The sequence below is a fragment of the Lytechinus variegatus genome, chromosome 19, assembly GCF_018143015.1.
Source record: "Lytechinus variegatus isolate NC3 chromosome 19, Lvar_3.0, whole genome shotgun sequence".
In the NCBI taxonomy this organism is placed as follows: domain Eukaryota; kingdom Metazoa; phylum Echinodermata; class Echinoidea; order Temnopleuroida; family Toxopneustidae; genus Lytechinus; species Lytechinus variegatus.
The window spans coordinates 11,185,852-11,200,481 of NC_054758.1; the positions used below are offsets into that span (position 1 = coordinate 11,185,852).

Here is a 14,630-nt window from a genome sequence, read left to right on the forward strand (position 1 = left end):
TGAACTGATTTGACTTGAAATGATTGATACAAAGACCATACATTGTATTGAACTCTGAACGGATTATTTGCAATGCTCCAGTACGCTTTCATACTAATTCTTTATTTTTCGAAAACAAGATCTTAAAAATTAAGGATTTATATTCATTTCAACTAGGTCAGCTTATGTATCAATATGATAGCAATAATTTACCTATTGTTTTTCATGACATGTTTCATAAAAATGAGACCATAAATACCCAGCTAGGCAATCAGATGAATTCCATTTACCGCTTTTCAGGACGTTTAAAGCCAAAAATACTTTCATTTATGAAGGCCCAAAATTTTGGAATTCCCTTCATAACAACTTACAAAATTCCCCCTCTCTTTACACTTTCAAAAGAAACTTGAAATCTTTCTTACTGAAATCTATAATCACGTCTGAAAAATACATCATCACAGATTTTATAATCTTTATTCACCGTTCCTTTTCACTCATGCGCTGCTTTGGTTCTGTTGTCAGTACATTCCTCTCAGTCTCTGTAGGCCTAGTTCATATGCAGTCATTGGCGGCGGAAGCCAAAAATTTTAGGAGGGGACAATAAAAAAATGTTGACAAGCAAAAAAAAAAAAAGGTTCTCAACCCCAAAATTTTAGGGGGACGTAGAAAAAAAATTTGACAAGCAAAAAAAAAAAAAAAAAAAAAAGTCATCAACAACAAATTTAGGGGGGGGACACGTCCCCCCCGCTTCCGCCGCCTATGTATGCAGTTCTCACATTCATTCCTCACCCACCCCCCCCCCTTTTCTCTCTCTCATTCATCCGCTTTATTTCTATAGTTTCTCATTCCTGAGCTTTTTGCGTAATTTTCGTATATCTTAGTTATTTGATATTTTCTTTTAATGATGTCTCCTGTTGGCAATCATGGTTTCTACTTTGATTTGTATATGTATAATTAGTTTCTCGTTTGTCATATTTTGAGGAGCCCACAATATACAAGCTTAGCTTTTAGTGGGATCCTCCATTTTCACAAATTATAAATCTCAAATCCTTTACACATGATTATTTTGCACTTTCTTGTAACATGTCTTTCTCAAGTTGATTTTATGACATTGGTATATTTTTTATGATGTTGACATGTTATGATTGTATTCATTTGATTCATATTTTGTTGAAAATGAAATAAATGAAATGAAATGAAATGAAAATGAAATGGAAGATGTACGCATTCTAAAATGATGGCGTTGCTGGCTTGCCATATTGCGACTGGTCCGATCGATCGCACGTCTTTATAAGATAGGGTCCTGGTGCGAGCGCTCTTCCTTATTCGTTTTGATACCAAAGTCAGGAACATCTGGGGTCTGTTGCAGAAAGAGTTGCGTTTAAACGCAAGTAAAAAAAAATCAATCGCAAGTCCAAAATGCGCGCTGTTGATTGGTTGAAAATCAAGTTGCGCATGATTTTTAGAGTTGCGTTTGATTGCAACTCTTTCTGCAACGGGCCCCTGTACTAATATCCTAATTCGTTGAGAATCCCTGAATTATGAAAACGGAATAGCCTAATTCGTTCTCTTAACCTGCTTTACTATAACGATTTCACTACCCACTGCCCTTAAAAAAACAGTCTGACGAGCTGTTTAGATTTTTCTTTCCTTTTCTACTATTTTTTCAAAATGTGTTCAACTAATAACACCACATATATATGTAAGAAAAACGGCAAAATATTTTTTCCTAGCACCTAGATTTCTTTTAGGAATAGCTCGTTTATATATGCCTATATGTGAATATAAGAAGACCTATGTCCGTGGTAGCCTATTTTGAGTAAATAAAGAAACATGAAAACGATTTTAGTGTTGATCCAATTGGGATTTTCCTTGTTTTATATTTGCGTGGGGTTTTTTTTTTTGGGGGGGGGGTCATTATAATAATACATATGATTTATATAGCGTCTTTTCCATTTTGATTAAATGCTCAAGGAGTAAGACATAAAAGTAAAGAGAACAAAGAGAAGTACAAAAAGGGGCAAATTTAAAAATGAGGAAAAATGACTGTCAAAATATTACAACACATGAAAACAATCCCAAGAACTATCCCACTTCCCCAGTCACGTAATGAGGCATAGATCTTGAGGGGGCTAGATATGTCGTATCGGGCCAGATTTATAAAAAGCCACGAGAGAGCAAAATTTTCGATATTGATTATACAAATACAAAATTTTGGGATAGATTTTGACATGATATGATCATTACCGGGGTTAGCCAATGTGGGGATGAACGGGACGACAACATGAAACAATTCAACAATGGAATGAAAATTAAAGTTGGTTTGACTTTAAACAAATCTGAGCTAGAAGGTCACACTTGTCACCTGTGTCTTTGATATATGTTCCAAAAATGAAGCCCAGAAAAAATTGCGTTCGAAAATAATAATTTAGTGCTTCAAAAATTGAAATATAAAGTGACCGGAAACACTATCTTAATTTCATCCCATACACTTATGTGTACTATTTTAGGTGTCTATAAGACACCTATTTACAAAATCGGGGTTTGCCTTGTAGTTTTAGGTTTTCATTCTCAATAATGGTTGTTTTCAGGGTTTATTAGTTCTAATACATGCACTTGTACACATGTTTCATCTTGGTTTGAGAATTTTTTTAATAAAGTGTAAACTTTGAAGAAAAAAAGCTAATCAAATTATCATCTTTAAAAACAGAAATCATGTCCCTTCTTCTTAACATACAAGGTCTGTATTTCCTTAGGTGTCACTTAGGTGATTATGAACTGTTCTCATCAAGGGATGGACTGACGTATTATCTGATAATATAATCTTTGTAATTGCAGTATGACATAACAGTGTAGCACTGGTGACGTGTGAGCTAGAATGGCCGCGGGAATAGCGTGTTAATATCATCACACTGACAAATCTATGAAGATATTGATATGGCTACTTTGATGATACGGTGCTGATGGTTTTATTACCGGTTTTGTTTCAATACCGAATTTATTAAAGGGAAAGATCACCCTGAAGTGAAGAAGAGTTTGTTGTAAAAAAAAGAAAAAAAACAGATAAAATATGATAAGGAAATATTGGTGAGGGTGTGGATAAAATCCATCAAGGATTAAGAAAGTTTCTAGAATTTGAAGTTTTGATTTGTGACGTCATATACGAGCAGCTGCCCCATTTGTTATGTGATATAGAGTGCAACGTAAACTTCATTTTTAATGGTTCCTACTAACAGTTCAGTTCCCTTTCCATGTACAGAAATGGATGTGAAATAAGTTGTCTGTTTGTTTGTATACTGAAGGCTCAATAAAAACTATTTCAATTGTTGTTCGAGAAAAAGACCTTTCATGAAATTAAACTTCATGTATGGGGAAGCTGCTCACATCTGACCTCACAAATAAAAAAATGAAAGTATAAAACTTGTTTAATCTTCGATGGATTTTCTTAAAACCTTCACCAATATTTGTCATTTAATGTTATCATTTTTCTTCATTTCTTATCAATATTATTTATTTATTTATTGCTAGATTTGAAATGAACCTTCGGTCAAGGTAAACTTCCCTTATTAGCTATTATTTATAGCTATTATTATCCACAACGTCAGAAATCCCTGAAACAAATATTTACTATAAATCCCAAATCATATATCCGGTATTCAGGGGTTCATTAAAAACGGGTCGTAATTAACAATGCCCACGGGACGTTGGCGGGTCTTGTGCATGGCAAACAAGATATCCAATAAGAAATAATTATTAGGACTTAAATTGCCTCTGGGGAACCGGATAATTTGCTTAAAATAAATGGATTGGTATGTGCCGAACTGCGAGTATTACGCAATTTTGGCCGTATCATTTGGATTTCCTTCCAGAATAATAATAATAATAAATAATATGTCCATTTATATAGCGCAGTTACTATGTGCATATACTCAACTGTGCTTTGATACTTGGTATCATATTATTACCCCGGCTGTAGCTGAGCCGCCATATTAATAGGCGCTAAAGCGTTCAAGGAAAAATCCTACCGGGTACCCATTCACCTCACCTGGGTCGAGTGCAGCACAATGTGGATAAATTTCTTGCTGAAGGAAATTACGCCATGGCTGGGATTCGAACCCACGACCCTCTGTTTCAAAGTCCGGAGACTAATCCACTGGGCCACAACGCTCCACATGATTTCCATGATTTTATCTCAGTCTCTTCGTGTTTTAATGATTACAATTGGAAAGAATTATGAACGACCCCTCCCATCCGCTGAATTGACGTCCATCTATAATAATAATAATAAGAAGAAGAATGCTGATAATGATAATAATAATAACTAGAGATGATCGGTGGGGGCGGGTCGCACAGCCGAGCACATGTATCCCCCGAACCCACCGCGTCATCCGTCATTGCGATATACATGTATAGAGCTCACACAAAAAATTGACAAAAAAAAACAATTATCATGGCGACAATGACCCTAGCATGCAGGTCCCCTAGTCCATCTACCATCCACGTGTGGTTGAAAAATGACTTATGGTTGCGGAGAAAGAGTGTCTTGCATGTTAACTTCAACGTTGACCTGTAAATGACCTTTGACCTTACATGTGACCTCCGACTGCAGCATAACATGCAGGTCCCCCAAGTCCATCTACCATTCAAGTTTGGTTGAAATACAACTTACGGTTGCGGAGTTAGGTGTCATAAGAGAGTCTAGCATGTAAACTTTAACGTTGACCTGTAAATGACCTTTGACCTTACATGTGACCTCCGACTGCAGCATAACATGCAGGTCCCCCAAGTCCATCTACCATTCAAGTTTGGTTGAAATACAACTTACGGTTGCGGAGTTAGGTGTCATAAGAGAGTCTTGCATGTAAACTTTAACGTTGACCTGAAAATGACCTTTGACCTTATCATGTGACCTCCGACTGCGGCATAACATTCAGGTTCCCCAAGTCCATCTGCCATCCAAGTTTGGTGAAAAGCGACTTACGGTTGTGGAGTTATGTGTCATAACAGGTTTGTGACGGATGGACGGACGACATTTGGATCCCTAAGTCTCGCCTTCACCTCTGGTGGGCGAGACAAAAACGGGGAAAAGGAGAAAAAATAGAAACTTAATGGGGAAAAAGAAATTATTGTATGTTATATTATTTTATATTATTTTATGTTATATTATATTATATATCATATCACATAGGGAATATTTTTTCCATAACTTTATGAAACATAATTTGCTTAGGACCTATATAGGTCATATGTGTTCATCATTTCTGGTGCTCGCATTGTCTGACTAATGAGATATATAGTCCTGTTGTATTTTAAGTCCATAAAGGTTATGCACCAAATTATCTCCTCACACTTCAAGCTATTATTGTTTTATGTAGTGACATTATGTTTTTTTTTCATGACTATATACTTAAAGTGATTGCTCCCGTTTAAGGCCTTAATATAAAACATTTCCAGTCTGTTCTTATGTTAGCATTGGTGTGGACCGATATAGATACCGGGCTGGTGTTAAATCAACACCAGCGTTTTTGCAGTGCACGAATTCCTAAAGACAGTCCTTAAAATGTCCCTTTTTCTGATCTATTTATAACAAATTTTCAGCTCGCGCTTCGCGCTCGCATCACTTGATTAGTGAAATAGTAAATTCCTACAAACAAGCCATAGAATGCCCCTCTTCAAAAATTATCAGCTCGCGCTTCTCGCCCGCAATATTTCATTAGTGAAATACGTATCATGTTCATGCATGACCACAAAAAGTGCTTCATGTGCTTAGGGGTAATTTTAAGAAAATCAGCAAGCGCTTGGCGCTCGCATTAGATGACTATACTGAGATATGTACGCACTTCATGAATTCCAAAAGATACTCCTTAAAATGTCCCTTTCTAGGGATAAGTTTTACAAAAAAAATCAGCTCGCGCTTCGCATTATCTGATCACTAAGATACATATCCGTTTAATGGAATAGTCTTAAAAATGTCTCTATTAGGTCAGTATACCTGGCAATTGAGCGAGCTTCGTGCGCCCACTTAATGACTCAAATTCTTTGCTGTTGACCCCCCCCCCCCATGCCGTGACCCACGGTACCCCCACTGTTAGCAGTAGCACTCTTGAAATTTTAATTGAGATATCTTGCACAGAAGGTCAATTAAAAATTAACAAATCTTTGATTTTGATATTATTAATGCATAGGGTATATCATTATACTGCAAGTTAGCAACTACGGCACACTAGCTTTTCTATTTTGATCCAAAGTGTTTATTTTTACAGTGCAAATATCTTTGTATAATTTACCTTAAAGTATTCACCAAATGCCTCTAATTCAATTCTAAAAATTCAAAATCTTTTAGCATGTGATTATTGTAGGGGGGCACATCCCCCATCAGACTCCCCAGTGCTCACGTTGGCGCTGTCACGCCAAATTTAGTTGGCAAATTTAGCTGTACACCCCCCCCCCCCACAATATGCTTCTGGCTACCGCCCTGCTGCTTAGCCAAGCAACATCAAGGAAAGGTTTCAGACCTGACAACTTGTGGGATAAAAAATAAAATGTTGATGAAACGCTGCCCAGATCTCTTGTTTCGCAATGCTTCAGTAGCAGTAGAACTATCAATACCCTCATATTGCCCTTAATAATCAGTATTATCATTTTTATCATAATTCTTGTTAATATCAACCTTGATATCCATTGGCGGATCCAGGGGGGGGATCAGCTGGCCCGTGTCCCCCCCCCCCCCCCCCCTTGAGAGGCACAATTAAAACTTGTAATGTAAAAATGCCGTTAAAACAGAAGTGTGCCCTCCATCCTTTTGAAAGTGAAACCCTTTTTTTTTGCTTGTCATTTTTTTTTCGTGGACGAATTCCCCGTAAGTTTTGGTTTAACAGCCCGTTTTTTTTCTTGTCAATGTTTTCCTTGGGAAAATGTTCCCCCACCCCCCTCGAAAAATCCTGGATCCGCCCCTGTTGATATTGTTTCCATTGTTGTTATTGTCATTAATGTGATCATTGACAGGGGCGTGCAGATGGGAGTGGCTTAGGGTCGCTTGCCCCCCTCCTCCCATTTTCACGACCAACAAAAAGAGGAGGAAAGAAAGAAAAGAAAAGCGAGAAGAATATTTTTTAAATAAAACAAAAAGAGGAGGAAAGAAAGAAAATAAAAGCGAGAAGAATGATATTTTTTTATATAAATGTCAAGTCAAATTCCCTCGCCAAATTTGATATTTTTTTTAATTTTAAAAATCGAAAAAAAAATCTCATTTTTTTAAAATATAATTTTGCCTGGTACACCATATCCTGCCCTCTCAATGTTCATCTTTTTATTCATTTATCTATTTTTGCTCATTAAGTCACTGATCAATATTGTTGTAGAAAGTGAAGGGAGCCTGCCTACAAAGTAAGCACTGCTTATGCTGTTGCCTTTCTTGTAACCGAATGAACTATACTGCATTAAGGTGATCTAAACATGACTTAACAGCCAGGTAGGAGCCAATATCCCTTTCCTTTATCCCCTTTCCTGTCTTAACGTTTGGGAATTTTTAGTCGATTGTGCGTTTTTACTTCGAGGATCCGCAGAGCACACGTGTTCTTCAACGATTTAAGGAACGATGTTCAGACGTTAGAAAGAGTGAGGGTTATACAGTGAATATTTGCGAGTAACGTTACAGCGATATATGTGTATAGCGACATATATGCTGTCCGAAATATGATTTTTTTTTAAGTAAATAACTATATTGAAATCAATAGAAGACAGTGAATTTTTATGCCTCATACAAAAATATGAAATTTGACAGTTGTAAATTCGATGGGAGCCGGAATGTTTATATGAGGTTTAAACGTCGACTTTCTTGAAAAAAAGCGTACCTCAGACATCCCTTCACGACATTTGTCATTAATTGTAATTTCCGGGCGAATTGAGTGTTTACATATTTTGACAAGCTAGGTCAAGTCCATCCCAGAAAAATGTAGATTTCAATCGAAATAGTAAAATCAAATGAGAATAACACTGAAAATTTCATCAAAATCGGACCTAAAATATGAAAGTTATTACCATTTAAAATTTCGCTTCTTTTCACAAAACAGTTGAAAGAGAGTCGATGATGTACCTCACTCGATATTTCTTTTGTTCTAAACACTATAAAAAATTATAGTTTGAGTTATACAATTTTCAAATCTTACAGTTTTGACAATAAGGACCAACTTGACTGAGCCACAAAAATCTAAAACAATTATAATTTCACATATTCAGGGAGGACTAAAGCTTTATTTCACCTGACGATGAGAAAAGAAAATATTACATAGTTCATAGCAAGAAACACAGAGTGAGTGAGCGATGTCTTCAATCCCCTCATTTGCGTACCGACCAAGATGTGCATAAACTGTTTTGTGAAATTGGGCGAAACTTTCAAGTATCACAGCTTTTCTTTATCATTTTACTTTCGATTGATGAAATATCCAGTGTCATACTTGATGGATGTTTCTATTTTTATTCAAGTCAAGTTTTTGTTGGGGTTGACTTGTCCTTTAAGGGTGATTCTGTACTATTATTTGTTTTTCATATTTTCTTTTGCTAAAAATATCAAAATTAAATCTTTTGTCAATAAGAATAGCCCATGGACGCCGTAACTTACAACAAAATTTCCATTCAAAAGTTAAGGATTTTTTTTTTTTACCAATAATGCGTTATTTACTGATACAGTTGTTCGCTTAAAATTGCGATGTCAAGTCATCATTCTAGCTTTTCTTTTCATACGTCATCCATGCGTATTACGGTCTCCCTTGTAATAAGATAAGTTACAATGATCCTTAACAAAGTATTCCGTCTTCTTTTAAGTATTCCTGGAGTAGAAAAAAATGAATAAATTTCTTCTTCATACACAGTGAAAAAACACGTTTTTTAAGCCTGTCACTCTAACAATAGGTTGTTTAATTTTTTTGTAAACAACTTTTTTTAAACAACTAGTTTAAAGGTTTAAACAATTGTTTAAAAGGTTTAAACAGCTGTTTAAAAAGTTTAAACAGCAGTTGTGAGAGTGACATGCTTAAACAACGTGCTTAAAATTTTAAACAGCGTTTTTACAGTGTATAAGAAAAGCTACTAACCAAAGTGTGGTAGAATCTGCATGCAGACGACCTCGTCATCTCACTTGCTTCATATTCAAGATGACATGCATAAAACGACAAAAAAAAAAACCCGAATAATCTAAACTTAAAAATACCATCTGACCATAATATGGTTGTTTTCATCCAAATTTCGATATTCGTTAACCTTTCTGCTTGTTTAGTTTTTTGCTATCTGAATTCAGTTTATTCTTATTGCCAGCTAGAATAGATTTGGTGCTATTTTTAATAGCCAGGTTATAACTGTTCTCGTTGGTATTATTGCCGACGTCATGATGTTTGACAACATGGTAATTGCCCGGCTTAGCAACGAGTATGAGTAAGTCACAACAAAGCACATCGTTTGCGAAACGATGCAGTGGTTTTGACTCTCCGCTGTAAACAGAGGGTCGTGAGTTCGAATCCTACCGGGTCAGTCTGTCCTTTCCTTAGTTGCACAGTTGCGTTGTTATTTTATTTATTTCAGAAGGTATGTGTTTATATTCAACGTTCGAGTAAATGAGATTATATATTGTTATTTTTATTGCAGAAATAAGGTAAGCCTTTGTATTCAGCGTTCCAGTATACGATAATATAATTTATAAAGATTTATCCCAATTTATTATCCGAGCGATCTTTCTCCCTCAAACGATGACATTACGGGGGCACATGATGATGAATATAGCCTGTGGGGGAAATGGCGGATGTATTTATGTGACGTCATCTTCTTTGTCATAATTACGTAAGTCTGTGAAGATCACAAGGAGACAAAGGTATCATATACAGAATTTTGTGTCACGATCACGGAATCATTGCAGAGATTTACACTATAGGCTACAGAAACAAATCATAACGATAATAGAAGCTATACATAAGTTATCTTTAGGGGCGTCTACAGCATATTTTTATAGACATGATAGAGGGCAAGACGACCTAAACGGTGACGTCATTTTTGTTTTCATTATAACCATAAGGATATGGCAGGTCCAGAATCCATGTTCCTTTTTCTCCTCTTAAACTATTTGAAGTGACCGGGGGATATGGAGCCCCCCGTTACGCCGCCCCCGAATTTATGCATACGAACTGGTTCACGACGTTGCACCGGCGAATTTTTAATCCCCACACTTGTGTAAACTCGTTAAAAGTTGTGTAAAATATATGAATTCAGCCCGAACGCAACTGCAAGGTGATTTATACAATATTGCATGACATGTGAAAACTCGAACATTTTCATCCTGACTTACCAGAACCTTACGATTGCTTCGAAGAGAGTTTCCAAATAAATCATCGGTCAGCGAGTTCATATATTCCTTGATATTAATATTCCAATTGTCGCTTTTAAGTGACGTTGATGTGGAGCAAAACATTCCCGCCTTTTGCCCCAAGTGACAGTTTATCCCAATGCTGGGCAGCATTCGCAGGTTCTAGCACATATCCTCAAGGTTTCAGTGACTTTGTGGGCGATATAAATGGCGGGTTGGCCTCAAAAAGACGGCCTAAGTTGTCAGAACCCGTACCAGGGGGAAAAGCAAGAACAGGAATTGACATTAGCGAAAGTAGTCTGCCGGATCGTTGGCAAGATCATCCAAAATTGGTTCGATGACTCACATCGGGGGGATTTTCGGTAGTTGTTCTATGTCAGGTAAACTCTACATTCTAACACGGTCTGTACCCCCCTTGATCGTGAGTCAACGCTACCCTTGTCCGAATGAGACGTATCAAACCCTTAAAGGGGGAGATTACCAACTACTTAAAACTACAGGCCCGTATTTCAATCGCACTCGGGGTTAATCTAAACCCTTGTCTAAAGTTGTGGTTTAGTAAACAACGGGCAGCCATTTATAACACTAATCTCTATTGTCGGTTTAACATCTAATCCTTTATTCGGAGAACATTAACGAAAAGCCTTTTTTCGACAAAGTCTATTCAGTCGACAGTTGCCATAGTAACAGTGTTCGTCGGCCAATTGCATTCAAGGAAAGTTGTCAGATCCGACAACTCGTCAGACAAAATCGATTATGAATCAATTCCTCGGATCATTCGTAAGTGTATGGGGATATTAAGAACAAATAATTTTAGTGTCAAGGTGTCTTGATGATAAAGCATAGCGAGCATAATTTATTGCGAAACGAACAATGTAAATAAAACATACATATTTTGCTTCCTATAACTTGAGCACAGACTTAGAAGATGATCCACGTCAAATTTAAACTCAACCAGAATACGGACAAATGATTCAAGCAACTATCATGAATATCCCCAGTTCTTAATTCAGCCTTCTGTGCATGAGGGAATATCATTCGTTCAATTCAATTTTAAACTAGTTTTTTAATCATTTCAAACTCAAAATACAATATAAATCTTTAATACATTCGACATTCGATAGTTTAGCTGTGACAGACGTGGAGAATTTGTATTTGTATAGATAACACATTATACCCATAATACACTCGTGAATTAATTAATCTTCTACGTTATTGATATTATTCCACATTTTTATCTTTCCTCTATTTTAATTGGCTGAGACACAGAGTTGTCGGATCGTTACTATGGTTACTATAAGATGAAACAGACATTACCGAGTAAAACATCCGACAAGACAGTATAAGATTTGAGATTCAACTTGACATTGACATTGTCAAATCATTGTTTACATTTTGACATTAAGTCGTATTCATAGCAATAGCAGGGAGATTTCGCAACACTACGAAGATACTTTCTGGGACGTAGAGATTCTATTGTCAAAAGGCCTTCATGACAAAGAATGCTTTGTCGAAAATCGATGAGACAAAAAAGCAGTGTTGTCCATGACTTTGGACAAACGACATAATTATTTGCCATTTTTCGTAAGCTCCGAAACTTACGACGATCAGGGGACCGTTTCATCAACGTTTCCGTCCGACAAGTTGTCAGATCTGACATATTTCCCTGACTCTGATTGGCCGTGAGGCACTGTTACCATAGTAACTGTCGGATAAAATGAGACTTGTCGGATAAAATGTCCGACATGTCCTTTCATGAAATGCTCCCCAGCGAGTCCGGTTCACCAATCTTCGACAAAGACCTCTCATCTGCTCATTGTGATTTGACAGGCATTTTCAATAGGTTTGCTCTTGTTGTAGAATCCGTCGTCCAGGCACTTGCGAAAACCCTCGTTATTCGAACTGAAAGTTATGCTGCAGTTACATTTCACCTACGGCGTCCGTACGGCGAGTAGAAAATAGCCGTTTTATTCATCTTTTCATTCAAACCACCTGTAAGTAGCTGCTACAATAAGCATAGAGCAGAGGGTTTAATAGTACCATGACAAAAAAGTGTTAAAACTGCTGCTTTCGACTCGCCGTACACCCGCCGTAGATGAAATGGGACTGCGCCACAGTAACTGTGAAACACTCACTGCTCGGAGGCAATAAAGCTTATCTCGGACATGTTGGAGTGCGTCATATAGAAAATCTTTTCCCGTGAAACACCCCCGGGTAAACAAAGGGAGTTTCGTCTATATCACATGCCAGGCAAGCCAGGGACCCGTTGCATGGAAACTAACTCTTATTGTAACCATCGTAACATTTTCCCAGCCATGGCGTCATTTCCTTCGGCAAGAAATTAATCCACATTGTGCTGCACTCAACCCAGGTGGGGTAAATGGTAAATGCCACCGCGCTGTAAAAGGCTGCGAGGCTAAAGCCAGGGTAATAATATCCAACTGAGCGCATAGGCACGCATTTGGCAGTGATATGCGTTATATAGATTTAAGCATGTTGGTGGTATTATCATCATTATTTTTTTTATCATTATCATTCTTATTTTCATTATCATTTATAGTAGTGGTAGTAGTAGTAGTAGTAGTAGTAGTTGTATTATTATCATTCTGTGTTATTATTCTTGTTGTTGTTGTTGTTATCATTATTACTATTATTATTATCGTTTCTATGATGGTAACTACCATGGTAACAGGACTCTTCATCAGCCAATCAAAATCAAGATTTAAATTGTTGTTGCAAAAATGGCAAAGTCAATTAACCTTTTCTGGAATAGGAACCATTTTCTGATTCACTTTTTTTTTATTCATTTTCTCAAAGCAAACTTCTGTGAGATCCATTATACAGCAGGCTCCTGGGAAAGATTTCTTTACAGGGGGTGCTGCAGTAAAATGGTGTTCACTATAAAGTGAGGGTCGTTTTGGTTCCGAGAAAAAAAAGAACAACAAAGCAGGCAAAAAAGAACAACAACAACAACAAGAAAGGGTTTTCGCTTCAAAAGGTAGGTCCTTTTGGTTCTTTTTATCCATTATTTCGTGCGGTCTTCATTGCGGATTTTCGTGGTGTATTTCTGTTCGCATTCGGAAAAACCCGCACGAATCATCGCGATATTTCACTATCAGTGTGAATTCACTATAACAGCAGCTCCTACTTCAACTAATCGAATTAATTATATTCATGTCTTGTTATACCACTGGCGTAAATCCTGGGGTAATATACACCTATTGTCCAGGTGGTAATCTATTGTTACATCCCCCACTAGCATGACGTCACGAATTTACGTTATATACCCTTTCTGTTTCTTCCTTATTTTTCTTTCTTTTGTTTTTTGCTCTCTATCTATCTATCCCCCTTCGCTTGAAAATATTTGAAAAAAAGATACGTTAAAGTCGTTAAAGCACCCCCTCAACCTCAATCCCATGAAGCCCGGCCCTCCCAAAATAAGAGTCCATATTATACCTTCATATCTATTTGTTGATATTTTTGTTTTATAATAGTATTTATTAAAATCATTCATTTCAAAATCATAGTCAAGTAATAGTATATTGGAAAATGTTACAAAAAATAATTATTCATAATACAGAAAATTGTCCAAAATTACAGAATATAACACTGATATCATCTAGAACTAGGTAAACATCTAGTCTGAAGAAAAGAAAATACAAATTTAACAAAAATTAATTTATAGCGACGCAATGGAATCAAATGAAACTGAATGAGTGTTGATGGATCAGGTTGAACGATATTTCTTTAAATAACATTCTACGATTAAAAAGACAAATTAGTCAAGTTATTCAGTTACAGATTTTGTATTTCACTCTTTGTTTTTGCCCTTTGGCTGTGACAAATCTTGATCAATCATCCGAGAGTGACCTACATATAAAGCCTAATTTCAAGTGTTGATTTTCAAATCCCCTAATAACACAGATGATAGCTGAATTGTTCGGATTTCCATAATAACAGGCACATCTGCTTTTTCAACCAATATATAATAACCATATTTACATTTTAAATTCAATATTTCATACAAAAATTACAAAAGAAGTATCAATTGTTTTGCATCATTGATCCAATTCCCCACTTGCAAATAAACATGACAATTGTATTGCTAAATAAAAGTATATGTTTTTAAATATTCTATACCCGATTTTGTAGAATTTTGTCTGTGTAATAAATGTTTGATATCCCCCCCCCCTCGCTCTCTCTCTCTCTCTCCACATGCTTTATTCGGATGGATTTGACTTTTAAAGACTTGGATGGAGAGTGGCTAGTAAATTCGGTTACACTTCGTAATTCCGAAGGT

General features: G+C 36.5%; 1 protein-coding gene across 1 annotated transcript in view; it reads right to left on the minus strand.

Moving 5' to 3' along the window:
* Positions 1-10,780, minus strand: part of LOC121406185 (hemicentin-2-like) — a 35,214-nt gene extending 24,434 nt beyond the window's left edge. The window contains exon 1 of the mRNA XM_041597207.1: positions 10,313-10,780. The gene's annotated coding sequence lies outside the window, so the exon portion shown is untranslated. The remainder of the gene's footprint in view (positions 1-10,312) is intronic.
* Between the last annotated feature and the right edge of the window lie 3,850 nt (positions 10,781-14,630).